General features: G+C 43.9%; 1 pseudogene; it reads left to right on the top strand.

The window, feature by feature from the left end:
- The first annotated feature begins 16,614 nt into the window (after positions 1 to 16,614).
- Positions 16,615 to 16,732, top strand: LOC126471653 (5S ribosomal RNA; annotated as a pseudogene).
- Positions 16,733 to 27,318: the final 10,586 nt, after the last annotated feature.

The following is a 27,318-nucleotide window of genomic DNA, read 5'->3' as shown; positions in this document are numbered from 1 at the left end:
TATTTCCATCGATAATAATAATAATAATAGTAACGCATAGATATACTTACTAAACAGCATGCGCTTATGAAATCAATGCTGAAAGGCATAACTAGTGGTAAACAAATGGTAACCGAGTTTGGAAATTATCTGCAAAGCTCTGGTGACGTAAGGCCGTAACGAAATCTAATGGACCTGATCGTGGCAAGAATAACTGCTGGTACGAGTCGATGGGGTCTTTGGGGGAGGGTAGACAGAAAACAAGTTTGGAATCTAGTAGAGGCAGTGGTGCGAAACAATTCGCGTCCACGACGTGAAAAGGCTCCTTTACAAGAAGGCCAATGAAAACGATTGAACTTCCGTTTATGAGTTCGTAGTATGTAAGTGTAAATGTTTTGTAGAAGATCCACTGTAATCGCTGTATGACGATTAAGAAACGAGATACCGTACCATGCAGACAACATTTAGCAAATAAAAACAAGTAAGCGTCGACCCCGGATCGAACGCTCGACCTCCTGCATGCTAACCCAAAACGCTAACTACTGCACTAATTGCAGAACGCTTCTAATTTATCCCGTCAGACTATTTACTGTACATGTGATTACAGTGTTGCCAGACTGACAATCTTTATCGTCCATTTACTGCCGGAAAAATACTGGTGACGAAATTTTGTGAGAGACATTTTAGTATTGCTAGTATACGAGGAATCGCGCTGCCAAGTCCTAGTGCGCCAATTTTTCTTCACCCTGTATTTTATTGTACTTAACTGGATTTGAAAGATTAATCTGTCATCTTCGGAAGTTCAGCACTGGCTTATTATAACATTATTAAGACTAATCTGCCGAAACCGGTTAAATGCAATAAAATATTTCAATTGTGTAGCTCACGACTGATTTTATTTTGAGAAAAAAATATATATACGGTATGTATCACAGTCGCTGGAAGAGTGACAGCTATGAACAAAATCTTAAAAACATGTAGTGGTGAATCTGGGGACCGAATTAGTGATGCCGCGGGCCTCGCACGGTTTGAGGCGCCATGTCACGGATTGCTCGGCCCCTCCCGCCGGAGGTTCAAGTCCTCCCTCGGGCATGTGTGTGTGTGTGTGTGTGTGTGTGTGTGTGTGTGTGTGTGTGTGTGTGTGTGTGTTGTTCTTAGCATAAGTTCGTTTAAGTAGTGTGTAAGTCTAGGGACCGATGATCTCAGCAGTTTGGTCCCTTAGGAATTCACACACATTTGAATATTCGATGCCGGGCTTCAAATCTGGCCATCCTAATTTAGGTATTTTGTGATTGTCCTAAATCGCTTCAGACCAATGCTGGGAGGGATCCTTCGAAAATAACACGGCTATTCTCTTTCCCATCCCTGCCCAAATTTGAGCTTGTGCTTCGTTTCTAAGGACCTCGTCGTCCACGATACGTTAAACCCCGATCTTCCTTTAGTATTCGGAAAATGTTAAAATTCTGCTCAGTCGTCTCGATTCTCAGTCCCGTACTTGTCAATGAGCAGTGGGAACGATGTGGGAATCTTGCCGAAGCTGTGGTGGAAGTGATCTGAATCACTTTCCTCGGACCTGCTATGATATGTTAATCTTGTTCCTGTAGGAGAAGGACAGTATTCAGAAATCACGCAGTGAGGTGTAGCCTTGCATTTATGTTGTGTTGGATGAGATCGGATTGAATGGAAAGGGTGCCGTCATTGAGCCTACCACTTTGAATAGCACGAATGGGCTCTGAGCACTATGCGACTTAACTTCTGAGGTCATCAGTCGCCTAGAACTTAGAACTAATTAAACCTAACCAACCTAAGGACATCACACACATCCATGCCCGAGGCAGGATTCGAACCTGCGACCGCAGCGGTCACGCGGTTCCAGACTGAAGCGCCTTTAACCGCACGGCCACACCGGCCGGCAGCACGAATGGGAATGTCGAGGTTGACGCCCCCGTTTAATGGACGGATCGGCATCATCACTATTCTACGCTTAAGAACACAGTGCAAGTGTTTGGAATTTAGCGCAAGATGGTGTAAATGTTTCAGTCTATACTGTGCGAAATGGTCAAAGTGTGTCTGATACACAGCTTTGCACTTTTTCATACCGTAAAGAAACAGTATTTTCTTCAAATGAGAGACTACGCCAGAAATTCGCTGCCATGATAATGTATGCCTCTATCTGAAAATATGCTGACGCACGAAACCGAATAAGGCCAAAGAAATCTTCATATAGAAGAAAAAAATGGTCCAACTAAAACATTTATATTTCTTTACGTACTACACGAATATGTAATAAAAATGGGGGTTCCTATTTAAAAAAACGCAGTTGATATCCGTTTGACCTATGGTAGCGCCATCTAGGGGGTCAACCATAGCGCCATCTGGTTTCCCCCTTCAAGCTAGACAAGTTTCGTTCTTTGTAGTGTTTTCGTTTGACGCTTATTTCGTGAGATATTTGGCGCGGTCGCGAACAATGGACCACCCTGTAGAATGTATCAAAAGTGTCAAAAACCCTCCTGAAATTGCAGTCAAAGTCTGTTTGGGGGTGCATATTGTTTGGTGGCGTCTAGCACAATCAAACTATACGACTACCTCCTCGATTTAAGTTGAATGGGATGCTGTATTGCATGATGTCAGCATACATTTGTTCTGATACAAATCAGTGATCCTTGAAAAATCCATTTTCAGCATGACACTGTCTATGAAGTGGCCCATATTTTTGTCCCTGATGATTTACCCGTAATTAATTGCTGAAAAATTTCATGTAATGGCCATTCAGTACGTCCTTTTCCTTTATATGCAATTGTGACAGAAGCGTATGTAGTGGCTGTAAAAAGACATTTGGAAGGAAATGTAACAAATACTGGGCGTGGGGGGGGGGGGGGGGGGAGGGAAGGGTTGCATTTGATGCATGCAAAAGGAAAGAAATAGTCGTAGGCTACACACATTAGATAGTTCCACCTCTGACGTACACGCATTTAAAGCGGTTTGTAGATATCGACACTGTGGTTTACAGTACTCATCCGCCGCCGGAAGCACCATGAGACTGCAATACCCAGTGCTCTCTGTATATGCGTCACGCTGTATCACATGTACATTGCTCCGTATGTATGGTACGCGATCTTCCATGTACGATATCCATCTTCAAACGCGAGCAAGAGGAAATCATAGCTTGTTAAAACACAGCTGAGATGTGATGTGGATGTCGGGCAGTGTGTGGGGTTCATGGAGTATTCTACAGCATCACAAATTGATTTCTCGCAGGTCCAAATCGAATTGGCGAAATTTGTGTCAGGATGTGAAGAAATTGAGGTGATTCAGCAGTTAGTGTAATCTAATTAGTGTATTACGGAGGACCGTCCTTCAAATCTCTGTGCTGCCATCTAGGTATTTTGAGGTTTCCGTAAATCATGTGAAGGGAATTTCTAGACGGTCCCATAAGCTGCACGAATATCCTAACAAATTTCGATAAAATTTCGTTGTGGCATAAAGACTGACAAATTGCTTTAAACATTCAGTAATGAAAAACATTTCTTTACTTCCAATTTTTAGAAGTTCTCCCTGAAATACTTTGGGATAAACGTTGCTGTCGTTACTAACTAGTCAGTCAACAAAGGAAAATTAGGGGAAAAATCATGGAGTCGCAAATATTTCTACAGTCATCGGAGTGAGAGTAATCAGTAACATACTAAAAATCCCGAGCGATCGGGTGTGAGCGTGGAATTGGGAGGGAGGAGGGGGGGGGAGTTTAAAGGTAACTCTTTTGTGTTTTTCTGGAATATATCGAAAACTGCGGATCTAGCGAAAATATTTTCCAGTACAAAATTGAACTACATCAAATTTTCTACAAAAAAGCTCCTACTCATTTGTTTTCTAAGACCAATAATTTCATAGTTACATGGAATCAAAAATCGCAAATTATTAAAAACAGTTTTTAATTATATTAAATTAATGTGCATTGTTAAATGACGTGGTTTAGGAACAAATATTAAATGTCTGTGCCATATACAAGGTGAGTCACCTAACGTTACCGCTCGATATATTTCGTAAACCACATCAAATACTGACGAACCGATTCCACAGACCGAACGTGAGGAGAGGGGCTAGTGTAATTGTTTAATACAAACCATACAAAAATGCACGGAAGTATGTTTTTTAACACAAACCTACGTTTTTTTAAATGGAACCACGTTAGTTTTGTTAGCACATCTGAACATATAAACAAATACGTAATCAGTGCCGTTTGTTGCATTGTAAAATGTTAATTACATCCGGAGATATTGTAACCTAAAGTTGACGCTTGAAACCTCCGACGTTCAGTTGCGTGTTGTAACAAACACGGGCCACGGTTGGCGAGCAGCATCTGCAGGGACATGTTTACGATGACGACCGTGTTTTCGAGTGTGCCTGTAGTGCACTGTTGTGGTTTGGTCTAGCTGTCGCAATGTCCGCATGTAGCGCTTGCTGCTATTGTTATTCTGCATTCGTCTCCGCACGCAGACCAACTGTAGTACACCGTGTTACCAGACGTCTGTGATAGTGTAGTGTTGTAGGAACTGTGACCGTGGTGTATTCGAACTCTGAAAAGGCGGAGATGATACTCATCTATGGCGAGTGTCGACGAAATGCAGCTGAAGCCTGCAGGGTGTATGCAGAACGGTACCCGGACAGAGAGCATCCAACGTGCCGCACATTGCAAAACATCTACCGCCAACTGTATGCAACAGGTATGGTCGTAGCACGCAAACGGGTCCGTAACAGGCCCGTCACAGCAGAAGCGGGTGCAGTTGGTGTGTTAGTTGCTGTTGCCATGAACCCACACATGAGTACACGGGACATTGCGAGAGCCGATGGACTGCGTCAAAGTAGTGTCATGCGCATACTACATCGTCACCGCTTTCACCCGTTTCATGTGTCACTACATCAGCAATTACATGGTGATGACTTTAATCATCGAGTGCAATTCTGTCAATGGGCATTAACAGAGAATGCGTTGCAGTTCTACCTGTTTACCGATGAAGCGGGTTTCACAAACCACGGGGCAGTGAATCTACGGAACATGCATTACTGGTCCGTGGGCAATCCTCGCTGGCTCAGACAGCTAGAGCGACAGCGACTGTGGACTGTAAATGTATGCTGCGGAATCATTGGCGACCACCTCATTGGTCCTCACTTCATTGCAGGGGCCCAAACAGCTGCAACATACATCGCGTTTCTACAGAATGATCTGCCAACGTTGCTCGAAAATGTCCCACTGGAAACGCGTCGACGTATGTGGTATCAGCATGATGGTGCACCTGCACATTCCGCAATTAACACTAGGCTGACCCTTGACAGGATGTTCGACGGGCGTTTCATAGGACGTGGAGGACGCATAAATTGGCCAGCCCATTCTCCTGATCTTACACCTGTGGACTTCTTTCTGTGGGGTACGTTAAAGGAGAATGTGTACCGTAATGTGCCTACAACCCCAGAGGATATGAAACAACGTATTGTGGCAGCCTGCAGCGACATTACACCAGATGTACTGCGGCGTGTACGACATTCATTACGCCAGAGATTGAAATTGTGTGCAGCAAATGATGGCCGCCACATTGAACATCTATTGGCCTGACATGTCGGGGCACACTCTATTCCACTCCGTAATTGAAAACGGAAACCACGTGTGTACGTGTACCTCACCCCTCATGGTAATGTACATGTGCGTCAGTGAAAAAGACCAATAAAAAGGTGTTAGCATGTGGACGTAATGTGCTGTTCCAGTCTCTTCTGTACCTAAGGTCCATCACCGTTCCCTTTGGATCCCTACGTAATTCGGTGCTCTCCGATACACACGATCGAACACCGGAGGAGTGGTACTCAAGCGTCAACTTTAGGTTACAATATCTTCGGATGTAATTAACATTTTACAATGCAACAAACGGCACTGATTACGTATTTGTTTATATGTTCAGATGTGCTAACAAAACTAACGGAGTTCCATTTAAAAAAACATAGGTTTGTGTTAAAAAACATACTTCCGTGCATTTTTTTATGGTTTGTATTAACCAGTTACACTAGCCCCTCTCCTCACATTCGGTCTGTGGAATCGATTCGTCAGTATTTGATGTGGTTTACGAAATATATCCAGCGGTAATGTTAGGTGACTCACTCTGTATAAATGTAGTAGAACCGTATTAAGGTATGAATTGTGTTCTGGGGATGTAACAGGATGGAAAACTGGGGTTTGAGGTCAGAAGCGTGAGGAAAAGTAGGGCACCTGATCGTGGTCTTGCACTTCTCTCCTTCATAGGTTTGCAGTTCCCCATTCTCTCTACCGCGCTACGTCACAAAAAGCAGCTACAGAGCGTTCCACAAAGTTATAACGATCCTTCTGCAGCTCGCCTTCTGAATCACTGGAGATGCAGTGTGCAGACATGCCCTGCGGTGTTTTATTTTACAATAAGGGCATTAAAACTGTATGGAATACAAGTCTGAGTTAGTGCTAATAGTACCGCAAGAAATGCAGGTAGACAGAATCTACACAATTTCTGCACACTGGTCTACAATGCTAGAGGGAAAATGATTCTCAGTGGTCTCGTACGGCAGGTGTAGCATTGTTCTGGGAAAGGCAACTTCCCTTATCACGAGCGCTGCTCGCTTTTCAGTTCACAGAAAGGCTACATCTCCTCAGCATTTCCTACTCTGTACACCAATGTCACTAGACAAAACAACTTCGCTGAACTCGTGTTTATATAGTGGAGCTATTTTCTGTTTGTTAAGTGAGTATTTGAAATTACAATGAAAATAATACCCCTAGATGCATACAGGCGTTGATACAAGTCAACGGGGACAGTTGAAAATGTGTGCCCCGACCGGGACTCGAACCCGAGATCTCCTGCTTACATGGCAGACGCTCTGTCAGTCTTTTTTTTTAATCTCATTTTGTTCAATGTTGTTCGTTGAATTTGTTCGTGACGGCCGTCCGATGACAGTCGTTCAGGTTGTACGTTGATCCGTTCACTCAGATTTTTATTCAAAAAATGGTTCAAATGGCTTTGAGCACTATGGGTAACATCTGAGGTCATCAGTCTCCCAGAACTTAGAACTACTTAAACCTAACATCCATGCCCGAGGCAGGATTCGAACCTGCAACCGTAGCAGTCGCGCGGTTCCGGACTGAAGCGCCTAGAACCGCTCGGCCACCGCGGCCGGCAGATTTTTTATTACAGAGGGTAGCCAAACCCTGTGACCGAACACGCTGAGTTACCGTGCCGGTAGCTGAGCCACCGAGGACACAGAGGATAGTGCGACTGCGGGGCACGCCTCCCGTGAGACCCACTTATTGTCCCGCACTATATTAATAGTGCCCCTGCCAATTATACTCATTATTCGCGGCTTGTTGCCGATTCCCGTAAGATCACGGGCACTGTTTGTGCATCCGCACAGAAGATGGTCAACTGGCCGGTGAGCCTTAACTGAATATCGTCGATGAAGAAACAATGCCGCGTAACTGACAAATTGGCGATTTTTCGTTTTCAGTCAGATGTTGTCGTTGACCGTACACACATCTGCTCTTAACGTCATTATGACGAATTTTTAATTATCTACCATAAAAAATTATCTAAAACAATACGGCGTATATGATACAGCAGATAAATAGATGGCAATACCGCGGAACTGCAGAGAATTAAATACCACGCATCTACAATCTATGGATACTGTAACCAATACCGCGTAAATACAAAAGCGCGCGCAGCCGCAGCACATTGTTACTGCCTTATTACGTATTTAACAGAGCTCGAAAGTGGTTCCATGCTTGTAGCTTCATTCGTGATAATGGACAGCGATATAGATGATCTTTTTACTGAAGAAGAAATTGTTTCTCAGCTGAAATCAGCTAATGAAAGCGGAGAATCGTTCCTGAGAGTGACTGATAGCAGTAAGTAAATTGTTTTATTATTCACCTTTGAATGTTAGTAGCACCGCAAGTGTCTTATTGTGATATAAATCAGAACGCCCCCACTGCACTCGTTCTGTGCTTTCTTCATTTCTGCCAAAGATTTCTAGACTGTCCACTTTCTTGTAGGATCTCCCGTAAATGCAGAACAAACAACAGGCGAGAAAAGTCGTAACACTGAAGTTACATTTACCGAAAAAAAAGGTTGAAATGGCTCTGAGCACTATGGGACTTAACATCTGAGGTCATCAGTCCCCTAGAACTTAGAACTACTTAAACATAACTAACCTAAGGACATCACACACATCCATGCCCGTGGCAGGATTCGAACCTGCGACCGTAGCGGTCACGCGGTTCCAGACTGAAGCGCCTAGAACCGCACGGCCACACCGGCCGGCTACATTTACCGAAGAAGAATTAATTTCGTATATGGGGTTCTCGGTTACTGTTCGTGCAACATCTAATGACGTAGGTAAATTTTCTTGGGATTATTGTTAATAGTATTACTGATGCCGTCGTTCTCATAAATACATGAATTTGAGCTTTATCTTTGTATGCTTAAATTAATATATAAGTATTTTTCCATCTAGAAACTTCAGTGGCTGTATCCAACAATGCTCAAAATGAAACCACAGTCACTGTTTCCACTAGAGACGACAGTACTTCACACTCATTGCTATGCGATGGTGCTTATTGTTTGCCAAACACTCTGGATAAATTATCGGAAGATCACGGGAGCAATAATGATGCTGACAGTGAAGGCCAAGAATTTTATGGTGACGTAAGCAGTGACAGGAAACGGAAGTCTAAACCACATCCTGAAGATTGGAGGAAAAATGCCAATAAAATTCTGAGAATGCGTGGACAGGCGTATATTGGATACAAAAGAAGTCGAATTGGTAAAATCACTCATGATACTCCAAGAGAGGCACGAAAATTAGGTCCAACATGTACTTCGAAGATGTGCCAGAAATCCGTTTAAAGGAAGTGCCATCAGTTTTCTGCTGATGATAGGCAGGCAGTATTTAACACATTTTGGGAAACGATGTCATGGGACCAGAGAAAGGTTTACGTCATCAACCTTGTAGACATAATTCCAACCAAACGTCCAGGGAAGAACATTGGCGAATCCAGGAGAAAAGGGACGCTCATTTATCATTTGAAAAATGAGCTGGGGAAACAAAGTATGCGAAAAGATGTTTCTCAATATTCTTGGGATTAAAGAATGGACAGTCCGACATTGGCTGGGTAATTCCACACATGGGATGAGTCCTGACACACAATCGTCGCGACCTCGAATCAAACAGACGAAGAAGAAAGATGAGAGCACCTTCATGAAAGAATTCCTGGACTCTTTTCCGAAACTTCCGTCGCATTACTGCAGGAAATCCTCGAAGTTGTACCTTGAGCCTATTCTACAATCCAAACAACAGCTGTATGGACTCTATGTGGAAAAATGTCATGCGGAGAAGGTTTCGCCATTAAGTCGGGCTACCTTTAACTTGATTTTAGAGTATGGTAATATTAGCTTACTTTCCCCCAAGAAAGACCAGTGCGACTTGTGTTGTAGTTACAGGCTTGGTAACCTGAGTGAAGACGTGTGGAAGCAACACACAGGACGGAAAGAGCAGGCAAGGATGCAAAAAGATGCTGACGAGAAAGAAGCCCAGCAGAAGCTCTGCTCAGTGTACACCATGGACTTACAGGCCGTGAAAGTAGCTCCATTTTTAAGTGCAAGTGCAGTTTATTATAAAACAAAGTTAGCTGTTCATAACTTTGCAATGTATAATTTAGAAAGTCGTGATGCAGTATGTTATTGGTTCGATGAAACGCAAGGTGACTTAGTTGCATCATGTTTTGCCTCATGCATCGTGGACACCCTATCCAGAACGATTAAGGAAAATCCCGTTCAAGTCATTTTGTATTCTGACGGCTGCACATATCAGAACAGAAATGTGATATTATCAAATGCTCTTTTAAGATTAGCAATTGATACTGTAGTATTGATCACACAAAAATTTTTGGAGAAAGGCCATACTCAGATGGAATGCGACTCAGTTCACAGTTCCATTGAGTGCAAGCTTAAAGGACGTGAAGTTACACTTCCTAGCCAATACGCTATGATACCTAAAGAAGCGAGAAAAAAGCAACAGCCATGCGAAGTCCATTACCTGGATTACTCCTTTTTCATCAACTACGCAGAGAAAAGTTTGTGACTATACGACTCAATTAGGCCTGGAAGAGCTGTAAAAAATGAGCCTACAGTTACCCATCTGAGGGCGCTACAGTACCGGCCAAATGGTATTATTTACTACAAGTGCTCTTTCAATGAGGTGTGGCAAGAATAAGCGAGGCGTCCGAAGAAAGTTCTTGAAGATGTTTTCTTCCCGAAACTATACAAGGAAAGACGGAAAATCAAGAAATCCAAATGGGATCATTTACAGCAACTTAAATCTGTTTTTCCTAAAGATTGTCATAGTTATTATGACAACATTCCTTATGAACGAAAATTATCGCGGAGGTAACTGTGTGACGAGTATCAGTGCAGTGTAATTCTTTATTGCTGCTTTGAGTGACGTTTAGGATTTTTCTTGAAGAAATGTGCAGACATTATCGCAACTATGTAAACAGTATATTTATTTAAAATGTTTCAATGAAATCTTTCAATAAAAATGATTAATGCTCCAAAACGTGTTCTTACTAGCTTTCTTAGCACCAAATACCAACGTAAATGTGTCAAGTCGTGCCGGGAGACTGACAAACAAATACCGCCTAAGTAGCAGATAATGGCATAAATACCGAGACAATTCCGCGTATGTGCCGTAATTAAGCTTTCTAACGCGTATTTTTTCTGTTTCACATTTTTATTTGATTCAATATTTCCTTGTAGTGCTACGATGCAAATTTAGCGCCGCTGTGAAATATATTAGGCATTTTAGACAGTTTTTTGTCTCTCGTGTAAACTTCTTATTTTGCTACTTACGCGGTATTGTTTCTTCACCGACGATATATATATATATATATATATATATATATATATATATATATATATATATGAATGAAGATGGTATCTGTTCTTTCGGACATGTCCAAAAGAACAGATACCCTCGGTGACCACGCAGCTCGTTAGAATGAAATTACAATGAAATGAATACCCCTAGCTGCATACAGGTGTTGATATAAGTCAACGGAGACAGCTGAAAATGTGATCCCCGACCGGGACGTGAACCCGGGATCTCCTGCTTGCATGGCATACGCTCTATCCATCTGGCACACCTCCCGTGAGACCCACATTCCCAACGTATTGTCTCGCACTATATTCATAGTGCCCCTGCCCATTACACTCATTACTCGCGGCGTGTTGCCGATTCCCGTAAGAGTTCGAGCACTGTTTGTGCATCCGCACAGAAGAAGATGGTCAACTGGCCGGTGAGCCTTATATTTATTTCCAGTTGTCAATGAGCTACTATGAAAAAAAAAAGCTCAGCAGCTGGAGCTGTCAACTGTCTACCAGGCTGAAGAGCCTGTCCCAAGTGTAACATGCTGAAGTATGTATTGGACAATGTCGATTTAAATGTTTCCACTATCAATGGCTGTAACACTTTTCGCACCTTGAAGGTATCAAATGCATTACCCCAGTCTAAGCTCTCTCAACGTCTGAAGAGGCCCTGAGGTTTTATGATGATGATGATGATGATGGTATTTGGTTTGTGGAGCGCTCAGCTGCGTTGTCTACAGCGCCCGTACAAAGTCCCAGTCTTTTCACTGTCCAGTATCGCCACTTTCCCAAACGAGGATGAAATGAGGAGGACAGCACAAACACCCTGTCCCCAGGAGGAGAAAATCCCCGACCCGGCGGGAATCCAACCCGGGACCTCGTGATCAAGAGGCAGCAACGCTAGTCACTAGCCATAGGTTTGAAATGTTGCTTCTGTGACGCAGGTAGGTCACCTAGGAGTTCTAGAATTTGATATTTTTCAATACAAATCAAGCAATGCCTTGCTACAGATGTCCTAAATTTAAACATTATCAGTCATATTTCATCAGACTTATCGAGACCCACTTTGGAAGAGACACTGTGAATGTGTGATGCAACTCAGTATACAAGTACCAGAAATTCTTGATTTATTCGGTCTACCAGTTACATAACTAATAATTAGAGAACTGCAGTAACTTTCTGGTCATTCAGTAATTCACAAACAAGGGACTACAACACGGTTACATGCCTTTACAACACACTGTCAGAGACATAAATCAACAACGTACCATATATACCAATCCAATCCCTTTCCCACCAACACACCTACCAATTAAGCACTTCTCGTTCATTATTTATAGGAACGAACTTTGCATAAAAGCTCACATAACAACTGAAAATAAGTATTCACTTAATAAGCTAAAAAGAACCCCACTATATAAAGGCAAGCTCAGTGAAGTTATTTAGTCTACTTACATAAGAGCACCGTACAAGAAACACAGGGGAGATATAGTCTGTCTACAAATTGAAAAGCGAGTAGCGATCGTGGTGGGTAAGTTTTCTCAGTTCTTATGGCATGGCCTGTCTCCTAATTCAACAACTCTCTTATGTAAGCAAATGGCAATTTTAGTCTTCACCCCTCTCCCACTATGATAAATTTCTGCCGGTGCCCACGGTGCATGGTACTGTCTAGCTTCTTACATGGTCTTTTGATCTTTTAATATCCACGATGATAAACTGCAACACAGTATACGATGTTTCATACGAAATACCTTTTGGCACTGTTTCACAAAACTTTATTATTATTGTACGACCTAAGTTCCCCGAAACCTCGGTCGTAGAATCCACAGATGAACCAGTTAAAATTGTCTATTTGCATCTTGCATAATTCTACCTCTCTATTTTTTGGAGTGTTAAGTACGGTAATACTTCAGTCACACTGAGAGTACGGTCGGCCGAGCTCCCTTTACAAGACTCAGAAGAGTGAAACTCTGTGCCGAACTTCTTCCTCCGAGTTTCTCTGAAGTGGAGTATGGCTAATTACCGTGCCATTAGTGTCGTTACACGTCTGAAGACCGGCAGGCGCGTCGCTTCAGAGAAATTATACCGGCTCCGGTATCCAGTTGTCCAGTACGACCAGTCCTCGTTTATAACCGATTTTCTGCTCCAGTCTTTTTAACCGCATCCTGCACCTAAAACAGGGAACTGCTGTCACACGGAGAAGCACTCGGATTGTCTGGTTGTGGAGCAAATTGGTAAACGAATTGTGGACTACTTGTGAGGCAGGACATGATACAGGGTGACTCCGTGATGATGTTACGAACTTTTAAGGATGATGAAGAAGGGTAAATTTATCAATCTGAGGTAAGAAACCCTGGTCCGGAAACGCCCTAGTCGAAAGTTATGAGTTAAAATCGTTCTGACACTCTGATAGTGGAATACAGGTACCGGCACTGTTGTTGTTAAGATTGTATGGAAGCAACTTTCAGAGGTAGTAGTACGCACCAAAACAATAAGAAATGTCTACTAAAATGGGCTCTAAAACGCATACCTTAAGAGGTATGAGCACTAGTTCATCTTCTACCGATCAAGTGTTCATAGCTATCAAGGTACGCCGGCCGCGGTGGTCTAGCGGTTCTAGGCGCTCAGTCCGGAACCGCGCGACTGCTACGGTCGCAGGTTCGAATCCTGCCTCGGGCATGGATGTGTGTGATGCCCTTAGGTTAGTTAGGTTTAAGTAGTTGTAAGTTCTAGGGGACTGATGACCACAGATGTTAAGTCCCATAGTGCTCAGAGCCATTTGAACCATTTTTTTTGTCAAGGTGCCGGTGCGCATTTGGGCGCCAATATTTACTAGAGATTTTTTTAACTGTTTTCGTCTGTACGTCCATCTCTGAAAGTTGCCTAACCTACAATCTTAGCAACAACAGTACCGGTACATTTATTCCACCGTCAGAAGTATGGGAACGATTTTCGCTTATCATTTTCGACTCTGTCGTTTTTGCACCAGGGTCCGTTACCTCAGACTGATACGTTTACCTTCTTCCATCATCTTTGGTGGTTTGTAACATCTTCACTGACTCATCTTGTACACTCCTGGAAATTGAAATAAGAACACCGTGAATTCATTGTCCCAGGAAGGGGAAACTTTATTCACACATTCCTGGGGTCAGATACATCACATGATCACACTGACAGAACCACAGGCACATAGACACAGGCAACGGAGCATGCACAATGTCGGCACTAGTACAGTGTATATCCACCTTTCGCAGCAATGCAGGCTGCTATTCTCCCATGGAGACGATCGTAGAGATGCTGGATGTAGTCCTTTGGAACGGCTTGCCATGCCATTTCCACCTGGCGCCTCAGTTGGACCAGCGTTCGTGCTGGACGTGCAGACCGCGTGAGACGACGCTTCATCCAGTCTCAAACATGCTCAATGGGGGACAGATCCGGAGGTCTTGCTGGCCAGGGTAGTTGACTTTCACCTTCTACAGCACGTTGGGTGGCACGGGATACATGCGGACGTGCATTGTCCTGTTGGAACAGCAAGTTCCCTTGCCGGTCTAGGAATGGTAGAACGATGGGTTCGATGACGGGTTGGATGTACCGTGCACTATTCAGTGTCCCCTCGACGATCACCAGTGGTGTACGGCCAGTGTAGGAGATCGCTCCCCACACCATGATGCCGGGTGTTGGCCCTGTGTGCCTCGGTCGTATGCAGTCCTGATTGTGGCGCTCACCTGCACGGCGTCAAACACGCATACGACCATCATTGGCACCAAGGCAGAAGCGACTCTCATCGCTGAAGACGACACGTCTCCATTCGTCCCTCCATTCACGCCTGTCGCGACACCACTGGAGGCGGGCTGCACGATGTTGGGGCGTGAGCGGAAGACGGCCTAACGGTGTGCGGGACCGTAGCCCAGCTTCATGGAGACGGTTGCGAATGGTCCTCGCCGATACCCCAGGAGGAACAGTGTCCCTAATTTGCTGGGAAGTGGCGGTGCGGTCCCCTACGGCACTGCGTAGGATCCTACGGTCTTGGCGTGCATCCGTGCGTCGCTGCGGTCCGGTCCCAGGTCGACGGGCACGCGCACCTTCCGCCGACCACTGGCGACAACATCGATGTACTGTGGAGACCTCACGCCCCACGTGTTGAGCAATTCGGCGGTACGTCCACCCGGCCTCCCGCATGCCCACTATACGCCCTCGCTGAAAGTCCGTCAACTGCACATACGGTTCACGTCCACGCTGTCGCGGCATGCTACCAGTGTTAAAGACTGCGATGGAGCTCCGTATGCCACGGCAAACTGGCTGACACTGACGGCGGCGGTGCACAAATGCTGCGCAGCTAGCGCCATTCGACGGCCAACACCGCGGTTCCTGGTGTGTCCGCTGTGTCGTGCGTGTGATCATTGCTTGTACAGCCCTCTCGCAGTGTCCGGAGCAAGTATGGTGGGTCTGACACACCGGTGTCAATGTGTTCTTTTTTCCATTTCCAGGAGTGTATATTACTGTGGACGCAGAATACTCCAGAAATAATTTGTGCTGTATTCCAGTGAAATGCCAGATGTTTTCTACTGTTAATGTTGTATAAACACACCGGATAAGACAGCAGTCACCTACAGAAGACATCACGCTGATACCAAATAACGACCTCTCTAACCTTGAAAATGGCCTCAGTTCGGCGAGGAAGAGAGTTCACAAATTTCTCCTGGTATATCCTAACCAGCTGAAGCCACTTATCGATGTTAGATCTTGTAGAGCTTCTAAATTGCGGGGATAAAGGTTGGCCGATTTAGCGGGCCAATCAAGGTGCGATAAGGTGTTTGAGGGTTCGTCAAACCAGGAAAGTATGCGTGTAGTCCTGTGAACATGGCTCTTGGAACACAGGAGTGATCACGGCATATTCTTCATGAGGATGTAGAAGGAAGATCAACACTTGGTCACAGAGAATATTGAAAAAAATATCCTGATTCACGTGTACATGGTAACCTGAATAAGTGGGCGCAAGTCATGGTACTAAAAACACCTCCAAAACATCACAGAAACACCTTCGGCCCGAAGTACGCTATCCACACACTGCAAGTTAAACGTCTCGATGGGCTTTCGGTACACTCTACGCCTTGACTCTTTTGAAAAGAGGAAAATCCGTGATACACGACCATACTTTACATCTCTATCCAGCTATTTTTCAGTTTCTGTGTCGTTTTGGCCCATTAAACACGCCCAGATTTACGTGGCACTGTGAGAAATTGCCTTTTGTGTCGTACCCGACTCCAAATGTCCATTGTGTGGAGTTTTCTTTCACAGTGTTCGCTCTGAAATTGTTTGAGATGGACCTGAATTCACTCACAGCAATTCCCGGTGGGTCTGAAACCTATTGTCATTGACAAGGCGTGAAACTCGTATCTGCTACCTGCGAGTTTGGACGCTGTTCTTACGCCGTTTTACATGGCTGCGAATGACGCACCATTCCTTGGAGGCACAGTGGACAGTACACGTTGTTACATAAAAAAATCTGGCTATTTCATTCACGGTGTGGTCGTGGGCGTCCAAATACTACACCACTTGTCTGCCACTGTGTCACGTCTCCATGTCAACCCACGTTACTGCGCCGATTCCATTAAACCGACTAGAACGTACACACTATCTCATGCTCACGGTTTACTTCAGCAGTCGAAGGTGACATGAGCACCTGGGATTTTATACGGACAGCGCCAACGGTCTTGCCGCAGTGGTACCGCCGGTTCCCGTCAGATCACCGAAATTAAGCGCTGTCGGACTGGGCTAGCACTTGGATGGGTGACCATCCCGTCTGCCGAGCGCTGTTGGCACGCGGGGTGCACTCAGCCCTTGTGAGGAAAACTGAGGAGCTACTTGATTGAGAAGTCGCGGCTCCGGTCTCGGAAACCGACATACGGCCGGGAGAGCGGTGTGCTGACCACATGCCCCTCCGTATCCGCATCCAGTGACGCCTCGGAGCTGAGGATGACACGGCGGCCGGTCAGTAACGTTGGGCCTTCCAAGGCCTGTTCGGGAGAAGTTAGTTAGTATAACGTAGCAGTCGGCCGCGACCGGAAACAAACAATAACTTACCAGGAGAAGACGCCTACTCGCCATCGTCGAATTCGTCCAAATTTATGGTACATGTAGGTCGTGGTGAGACATGAAAGTGTCCCAAGTGGAAACTCCAGATGGCCAACCGTTTAGGACATAAAGGGAATTTTGATACAGATCTATCACCATATGCACCTTATGAATTGTCCATGTGAATCTGTGTTTAGGAAGCGGTGTTTGGCTCAGAGGTGCCGGCACTGTAGCTCAGCGTGTTTGGTCGAAGGGATAGCTGCCCTCTGCAATAAAGAAAACTGAGTGTATGTATCATTGATGAACCTGAATGGGTGTCATGGGACGTCCGCACCGAACAAATCCAACAAACAATATCGAGCAAAATGAGATTAAAAAAAAGGCCGTAAGAAATGGGCTTCGCATGGAAAGGATCGCAGGTTCGAAACCGCCCGCTGGCAAATATTTTTGTGCTCCTTGGCAATGTGTACACTACTGACATCACAATTAACCGCAACATCATACAGGTTATTTTATTAATTTATATAAGCACAAAAAGTATAGGCATAGGATGAAATGCGGGACTGCAAACATTTAAAAAGGAATTGTAGTCAAAGCGTACACGGGAATGTCGTGTTTGTAAATCGATGCTTCCATTCTTTTGCAATTGATCAATTACATGTACCGGGGTGATATTCATCAAAGAAACAGGGGAAGCAATAATTTTGACTGCATTTTGCGCACGTTATAAACGCCGCCTTTTTGCAGTGGCATGGTATTTTTAATCTCTCCATAGAAAAACAAACTTGACTGACATTCTGAAAACAGCTTCTTTCATCGCACAGTCCATCAGCGAACCACGCGTAACTCAGCATGTCGCTGAGTACGTGCGAGGATAGCCGGTGATTTATAATGGAATATAGTTCGATGCAAGCTTCTCGGGAAGTTATTTCTTCACATCTCCATGAGGTAAGTGCAGTTTCGACATTTTTTAAATTAGGTTTTTTACCTGACGATAAAAATATACATCGCAGGGCTGCACTAATGGCATACATTTGGTTCAAATGGCTCTGAGCACTATGGGACTCAACATCTGTGGTCATCAGTCCTCTAGAACTTAGAACTACTTAAACCTAACTAACCTAAGGACATCACACACGTCCATGCCCGAGGCAGGATTCGAACCTGCGACCGTAGCGGTCACGTGGTTCCAGACTGAAGCGCCTAGAACCGCACGGCCACACCGGCCGGCATACATTTGGTGGGAATTACTTTGATACTGCACACTGTCAATCCGTCTTCATCTTGGAACAGTTCGTCGTATATTTGCCAAGGAGCACAAAAGTAGTTGCCGCGGAGTGGAGTCGAACCCGCGACACTTTCGATACGGCTCTATTCTCTTACCATTTTTATGTTTTTGTTTTTTTTGTTCTCATTTTGTTCTATATCGTTTGTTAAATTTGTTAGTGGCGGACGTCCGGTGACACCGGTTCAGGGCCGGCCGAAGTGGCCGTGCGGTTAAAGGCGCTGCAGTCTGGAACCGCAAGACCGCTACGGTCGCAGGTTCGAATCCTGCCTCGGGCATGGATGTTTGTGATGTCCTTAGGTTAGTTAGGTTTAACTAGTTCTAAGTTCTAGGGGACTAATGACCTCAGCAGTTGAGTCCCATAGTGCTCAGAGCCATTTGAACCATTTTGAACACCCGTTCAGGTTCGTTGTTGATCCGTTCACTCAGGTTTTTTATTACAGAAGGTAAGTAACCCTCTTACCGAACACGCTGGGCTACCGTACCGGCTCCACTGAGCTAAGCACCGCTTCCTAAACACATTCTCACTAGGACAATTGTCCGTCCCGATAGCTGAGTGGTCGGCGTGACGGATTGCCGTCCTACAGGCCCGGGTTCGATTCCGGGCTGGGTCGGGGATTTTCTCCGCTCAGGGACTGGGTAATGTGTTGTCTTCGTCATCATTTCATCCCCATCCGGCCCGCAGGTCGCCCAATGTGGCGTCGAATGTAATAAGACCTGCAGCAAGGCGGCCGGAACTGCCCAGTAAGGGGCGTCCCGGCTAATGACGCCAAACGCTCATTTCCATTTCCACTAGGACAATTGAGTGGCCATCTGAAGTTCTCACTTGGGGCACTTTGTCTCCATGTACCACGCATCTGGACGAATTCGGCGATGACGAGTAGGTGTCTTCTCCTTGTTAGGCTGCCCGAAGGGAGAAGAGCGGTGCTGGGAAATGGGCCCCATCTCCCTGCCATCCTACGTCCGCTATCTGTGCATCCACGAAAGCGGAACTCACATAATGGTAATCGCGATCGCTGATTCCTTTTGATGGGGTGAGAGCCGCATTCGAATCCTTTTATGCGCCAAGACTAGGCTCTTCACTCATTTCAGAATAGGAAAGAACCGAGCAATTCACAACACAATGCAAACTGGAGTACACAAAGCATTTGGTAGTAGCTACAGCGCAATTGTTTGCTGCGGTTGGTAGTGGTAGTTCAGTTCCGACGTCTGCTGGTTTCTTACGCAACCATAATTCAAACCAGTCCCCCACCTAAAACTGCCACGATATAGTGTCAGCATATTAGCAGTTCTACATCATCTACAGCACTGCAAAACGACCGGCATGTTCTTTTAAGGGAGTGACTAACGTATTGCCCGGTGAGCTTATAATGTTATATGCCGATGTTAGTTGTCGTCTCGGAATAGTCATAGATGATTCATTAGCCTACGATGTGACGTAATTCGTTAGAAATAGTAATAATATCTTGTCGAACCTCAACAAATTATCAACCTAGTACCAAGCCTGCCAGTCAGTTCTGAACGTACGTAAGTTCTACTGTTGTGCACTTAAGGAAATGCAGCAATCTAACCATTCTGTGTTACTCAATGCAAATGAGTGGGTCAGATCCGTTGGAAGATGCTTGGAAACATGTTCGGATACAAAAATATTTACAAAACGCTCGTACAGTCTTAAGCTTACGCACTACTCAATCTAATTGAAACTAACTTACGCTAAGGACAACACACACACCCGTGCCCGAGGGAGGACTCGAACCTCCGATGGAGGGCGCCGCACGGACTGTGGCGAGACGCCTCCGACCGCGCGGCTTATAGGAATACTGCGTCACTATTTGGTTTCAGTATCACGTTAGACTACCAACGGACACTAAGCGTACACAAAGAAGAGAAGCGAACCTAGTCACAGGTATGCATGACTCGAGGATTGGTACGACATAAATATTGAAAGTCTGAACTAGCAGACACTTGACGGATTGTGGTGGAAATGTTAATCACCAGCCGGCCGCGGTGGTCTCGCTGTTCTAGGCGCGCAGTCCGGAACCGTGCGACTGCTACGGTCGCAGGTTCGAATCCTGCCACGGGCATGGATGTGTGTGATGTCCTTAGGTTAGTTAGGTTTAAGTAGTTCTAAGTTCTACGGACTGATGACCGCAGCTGTTAAGTCCCATAGTGCTCAGAGCCATTTGAACCATTTTTGTTAATCACCAATTTTTCGCCATCAAGTGAAGGAGAGGTGGTGGCATACAATTCATGGTCACCACATGTAGCGACAGTGACCTAAGTTAAATTCCACAGCCGGCCGTAGTGTCTCGTGGAGCGAAGGAATATGTTTTTCTTGTTGGTAATCCGTTTGTCGGACGTTGAGCTCGGCGACCGCCTCGGAGCTGCTCGAGAGGACAAGGCTGTGTTTCGACGTTGCCTGACTCCCTCGCTGTCATCATCACGATCGTCGTCAACACAAACTCAACACACGCTCTTTACAGTCACCTGCACTCAACTCGTACACTAATGACCATACGCATTCCACTAAGGAAAGGGCACCACCATGCGCGAAGATAGATTACCTTTCCATTTAGGCTCGGTGGAGCCAATAATACCATCCAGTTTGACTGTTACCGAAGTAAATTAAAGCAGTGAAGTTTTGGAATTTTTTGTATGATGACTTTTCGATAACGATAAAAGCTGAAGCAATGAATTAAAATTTGTTCCTACGCTGGGACCTGAAACCTGCTTTCTTGGTAGACGTGCGAACCGCTACACCACCACAGCGTTGTGACTACTACACCTGCACAGACTATCCTACTCCAATGCCCTCCGTAACAAAAATTTCAGTTCACACCTTCAGCCCATTTTCCCTTTAGGGGAAATGGACTGATGAAGACGTGAACGGGAAAATGAGCTAAAGGTGTGAACTGAAATTTGTGTTAGGGAGGGTGTTGGACTAGGGTAGTCGGTGCAGGAGTGATAGCAATGCTGCGGTAGTGTAGTGACTAGCACATCTGCCAACTAAGCAGAAAACCTAGGTTCAGGTTCCACCGGTGGCACAAATTTCAATTCATTGCTTCAGCTTCTCTCCTTACCGAAGATAAAGTTGAGACTCATATATCTCCTGAAAATGTAATTCCATTTTTTCATGAGTGTTGAGTTAGAATAGAGGAAGTAATTAAAATCGTATGTACACGTATTACGAAATGTGATACATACAAAATTAATGATAAATAGGCCAGCAGTGCACTGAAAACAGAATTAAATTTGAGTTGAGTTCGACAGTCACGATTGGGGAGACGACAGCTTGGGTCTCAGGGGATACTGTGATTTTACTGAAGTCACTATATTGTATTGTCTGTCAGCCGGGGACCTAGAAACGACGGAGAGCCTCCGTCCCCGCCGCAGCCGCAGTGGTCCATAACCCCACGACGACTACCGCAGTCCACTTCACCCCTCCGCCGCCCCACACCAAAACCAGGATTATTGTGCAGTTCGGCCCACGGTGGACCCCCCAGGGAACGTCTCACATCAGACGAGTGTAACTCCTATGTTTGCGTGGTAGAGTAATGGTGGACTACGCGTACGTGGAGAACTTGTTTGCGCAGCAATCGCCGACATAGAGTTCAAATGGCTCTGAGCGCTATGGGACTTAACTTCTGAGGTCATCAGTTCCCTAGAACTTAGAAATACTTAAACCTAACTAACCTAAGGACATCACACACATCCATGCCCGAGTCAGGATTCGAATCAGCGACCGTAGCGGTCGCGCGCTTCCAGACTGTATCGCCTAGAACCGCTCGGCCACTCCGGCCGGCGTTATAGTGTAGCTGAGGCGGAATAAGGGGAACCAGCCCGCATTCGCCGAGGCAGATGGAAAACCGCCTAAAAACCATTCACAGAGTGACCGGCTTACCGGACCTCGACACAAGTCCGCCGGGTGGATTCGTGCCGGGGACCTGCTCCTTCCCACTCTGGAAAGCCGTGCGTTAGACCTCTCGGCTAACCGGGCTGGCAGTTACTATATTACTACTGTCCACTAACATCTCTTCACAATGTTTTTATCGGATATAAAGACATTCTTTTATAAATTTTCAATGTGTTTGAGGTCTCAATTCAGTGCAGCGCCCAGACCATACCAGCTAGATCCCAGCGGACTGGGCTTGCTGCACGGGAATTGCCAATTTGGAATATTTGGGAGTCAGTTATGGCACGTGTCTTACAACCAAGGAAAACCATCCAGAAACTTACGTTAGAACCGGAGGATTGGAATAATTTTCTTTCTCCTGGGACAGCACTGTTCCAGTCAATAGTATGTAGCCTTGTGTCTGTGAGTCTTGGGCTGTTTGTGTGTGCTAAAGTGTAAAGTGAATGACTTGCCCTACGTGTACTACCATGTAACTGCCACGCTGTTGGCTTGTAGAAACAAGACATTTTCCCAGAGCACAAATATCCTTGGCAAAAGTCTGGATCTGCTTGTGGAGCATGCTGATTAATTCCAGTTGATGTGAAATTCAAAATGAGACGGCTCTCACCTCTATCGAACACATCTGGTACATCACTGAATGGCAGCACGCAGTTCATAAAGCCTTCCAGGTTCTGCTTGTTACTTACAGTAACTGCGTGATCATCGTGTTTCATTCGGTACCATCTGTCTCCAATCACGTATCAAGGACTTGTAGAAACAGACTACTGCTGCTTACCGTGTCAAAGTTGTACCTGCACGAAATTTCTTGGCTGGTCATAATATTCTGACTGATCAGTGTATGTAAGGTCCACTTTTAGGAAGATATCTAGCACAGCTAGATGAGAATATGGAAAATGCGCTATTATCTCACTAAGCCGTTCCTTCCCATCCCTCACACGAGCTCCAGAAATAAAGTAAACATTTGCTGGAGGAAAGATTATTCGGATGTAAAAGCGTAAAGAAAAGTGTGCTATCTTCTCTCCTTCGAGACGGTTAGAAATGAGTTAATATACTTAAAGAATTTTGCTTCTGAAAACTTCGTTACAATTGCTGCTTACATAAGTATCCTGGAAGAAAGTGGTTAATTAAGGTTACACTTTGGAAGTAGTATCGGCTTAACCTGTTCTCGAATATCGAACATGGTCTTAATTTATTATTGTTTTCGAAAACAGACACAATCTCTAATCTGTTCTGTTATAATGAATTTAGTTACTCTTTTCCTTTGACCAATACTCCACGCAGTTTTGCTACGGGGAGATTGCTGGTATATTCGAGATATGTTTGCATCCTAATACACATAGAATCTCAAATTTATAGTCGAATGAATTAAATAAATTTTTAGTGTGAAATAAAATGAAAATGGGGAATTTGAAAAGTGAGAAAATAAAAAGAGGTAAATTCCATCAACGATTCGAAACGACGCCTGCCTCTGATTTTCACCTGCTATCGTCCTTTCACAAGTGATAATTTTTTCTGCAGTATTCTAGTACAAAAACTAATAAACTGTGTAACGAGGCGGTAGGAAGTAATAATGAAAAACATCATTAATTATTCAATCTACAATAATGACTGATAAGGTACGCATAAGTTAAGGCAGAGGGCTTTCAATCCATGAATACTATGTACAGAGAATCAGGTGACATTGTGTTTGAAAATTATTCAGTGCACTGTCTTGCCAGATAAACATTTATAGTTTACCACCTCATTTGACAGAGTGCTTAATTGGCATGCTACCACTGGAATTTCGTTTTATCAGTGCAAGTAGCCTATCTTCCACGCTTGGCGCTCTTTGTCGTGTTTCATTAGAACAGTCGAGTTTAAATATTTGGAAGCTTTACTTGCATGGATTGCGTGGTCTGTGAGTGTTTAGTGTCGTGTAATGTGAAAAGTGCTCAGACTATAACGACCAGATAGAGGTTAGATCACATACAGGGACAATAACGCATTTCTGAGGTGAGATTTTTTTATAGAACCAACACAAGAACCAATCCTATTGCTGGCACACAGCCAGGTTAGTTTTCGATTTATTTGTTGTACTTAACTAATTTCTTTCTATTGCTATACAGTATGTGTAACATCATTGTTTAAATATCGTTTCATAATATGCACCACGTCAATTTTATTCGTGTTTTATAATAGAACCGTACTTAACATTCTAAGATAGTATTTCCATTTGAAGATGAGCAATATTGGCTCGAATAGCTAATAATAACCTAAACACAACTAAAACGTAACTGTTAGCGGTTTTCATTCATTGCTTTTTGGTGAAAATTCGTCATAATTCTGCCGGCGGCAAAGATCAAAGTACTGTACAAACGTCATTTCTGCTTGTAATTGTTTCGAAATTCTAATCACTTCTGGTTTCTTAACGATATTTTATGTTTATTAGAATCGATTATTCTTTCTATCTACGTTATGATCTTCGTTACTCCGCCATTTCTGAACTTTAAAAAAAATAAATAAAACATTTCCTCTCGAAACAGGAGTGCGCAACATATCTGTCACCGACCATGCAGTGAGACGCGAACGATTGTTTTTGTGGCATCAGTGTGCTTCTTTGTTCTTTTATTCTTTGTCCATGTTTCGTAACGGTACACTATTCTCGAACAGCTTTATTGCCTGAAAGTATTAGCGGGCGCTACCTAATTCCGAATGTTGTTATGTCGAAGATATTATATTAAGCTACGTGCTGTGTACAACGGGAACAAAGCAACTTCGTCATACTTTTCAGATCACGTGGTAAGGGTCTTATGAAGAAACATGTTGCTGTGTTTACGATTGTGTGCATGACGATAAAACTTGAACTAATCCACAATTTCCCGAAATGAACGAAGATCAGCCGAAAGCGCCCGATACATAAAAAGTGACGGCACGTATGTACGTCACACAGTCGCCCTCATGTTTCGCATTCGTTGGTTATTACGTAGTCCATGGTGAAGTATAAAATGCTGAGTATGTTACTTATAGCAATAGCATCAAACAAAATCAACAGCCTTTTTATTTAGAAATCTGTTATGGAACGGTACAGACTAAAAAGGAGAACTCACGACAATCAGAATTCGTAATTTTTTATATTTATGGCATTTGAAGTTCAGAACTCATATATCGATCTCACAAAGCAGTTTTGGTGAAACTCTAAAAAAATCTCGGGAAAGCTGACATTGAAGTTTCTCGAGCGTAAAGTAATGCCGTAATGTAAGGTCAGGTTTTCGGCAGGCGATGTGGTTATACGATAGAATGCTTGTCTCCCATTTGGTTGACGTGGGTTCGACTAGCGGCTGTGTTAAATTTTTAAATAAAGGGACATGTGAAGAGTAAAATACACAAATATGAAAAAATTAATTTTTAATTATTTTAAATTTAAACGGACTTCATTAACAATCTTTTATAAAAGAGCGGTAATGAAGAATTTATATTTTTAATGAAAACTGGATTTTTGTGTGTGATATGCAATTATAAATCAGAAGACGTGGATTTCTTATAAAAACGACGGTTAGACATGTGGTAGTTAGCATATGTTTGATGAAGTTTACATTCAAATGACGTAGATAAGCGAACTGAACTGAAAAAATGATCAAAACCGGACCCGAACCAGTCTCTAGCGCTACCGAATTTTCTCTCTTTATATATTTTATGCTTTATGGAAATGTACGCAGAATTTGCAGCTTTGTTTAATAATTTGCATCTGCCGAAAATCGAATTCAGGCCAACCACTCTACCACACAGCCAAGGTGCCTGTCACAAAATTGTCTTTACTTTACCGGGAAAACTTCAAGATCGATTTTCTCAAGAATGTTTTAGACATGCAAACTGCTTTGTGGGATTGATATTTGAGTTCTGAACTTCACATACTATAAATATAGCAAAATTACAAAACTCCTATTACAGTGAGGTCTCGTTGCGAGACACAGTGACAGCACATTTCTATTTATGAGTGAAATGAAATATTTCAAAGACTTGGCAAAATCAGAATCCTTTGACAGTTATGCTTACACTCAAACTGTCTGGTACTTTAATGATCTGTTGTTCCTTGTGGTGGAAGAAACAACTGAAGATAGTGCACCAATCTGTAAATGTAGCGTTCTAAACTACTTTACTGTAGGAATGAACAGATGTTTCTAATACTGATTGTATTATCCACGCCTTTTTATGTAAATTTTCTATCTGGGTTTATAAAAACGTTAAGCTGATGGTTTTAATGCCTTAGGCGTTGTAGTTCCTTCCCCCCTCCCCCCCCCCACCCCAAACCCGTTTCCACACTTACATACAACGCATAGAATCTTCGTATAACCATGTGAAACTGTCAGAATAGTCCTTCGTTGAGATGTTTTACAACTCGCGGGTCACATTGACTTGAATGATGTAGGTTATGACACTAAAGCGTTGGTTCTTCGCGTGACTTTCCGCACTTCGTGGTTGTTAATAGGTTCGTATTGATAACACCAAGTCTTTTCACCGGTGATGATTTTTTCCAACAAAGAATTGTCCGCGTTTTACATTTCAGTCAAGTCACGACAGGCGTCCACGTCGTTGTTTTTGCTCGGGAATCAAGGTGTGCGGAAAAATTTTCCAAACACTTTCCTCTTCTTCAAAACATTCTAGAGAATGTCTGGAGCACTAGATGTAGAGATGCTGTTCCATTGCGATTTGCGACACAACAGTGTTGACTCGCTGTCCACTTAACACTGCCACCTCACAACTTAGTGGTAGATGTGCTTGGCACGTCAAGTTTTGCTTTCGTCAAATCCTTCTTAAACTCAGTTACCTACGGTAATGATGCTTTAAGTGATGTCACATAGTCCAATGGACATTTAGTTGGTCTGTTTCCTGGTAATCAGGCCAGGTGTCCATAGAACTTCATTCGTATTTTTCTGATGTCAGTTTCGATGTTTGATACTTTCTCTGTTGTCTCGATGGTTTGCAGTCTGTATCTATCTTGTGTGTCGTGGTTCCAGAATTTTTCTAATAATCATTCTCTCTACTTTCTTAATTTCTTTTAAATCTAGTTTTCGATTCAGTGAGAGTGTTTCACTCACATATGTGACTGGCGGTTTGATTACTGTGTTGTATTTTCTGATTTTAGTGCCTTTTGACAG

Source organism: Schistocerca serialis, chromosome 3 (assembly GCF_023864345.2).
Source record: "Schistocerca serialis cubense isolate TAMUIC-IGC-003099 chromosome 3, iqSchSeri2.2, whole genome shotgun sequence".
NCBI lineage: Eukaryota > Metazoa > Arthropoda > Insecta > Orthoptera > Acrididae > Schistocerca > Schistocerca serialis.
This window is presented reverse-complemented; position numbering and strand designations above follow the sequence as displayed.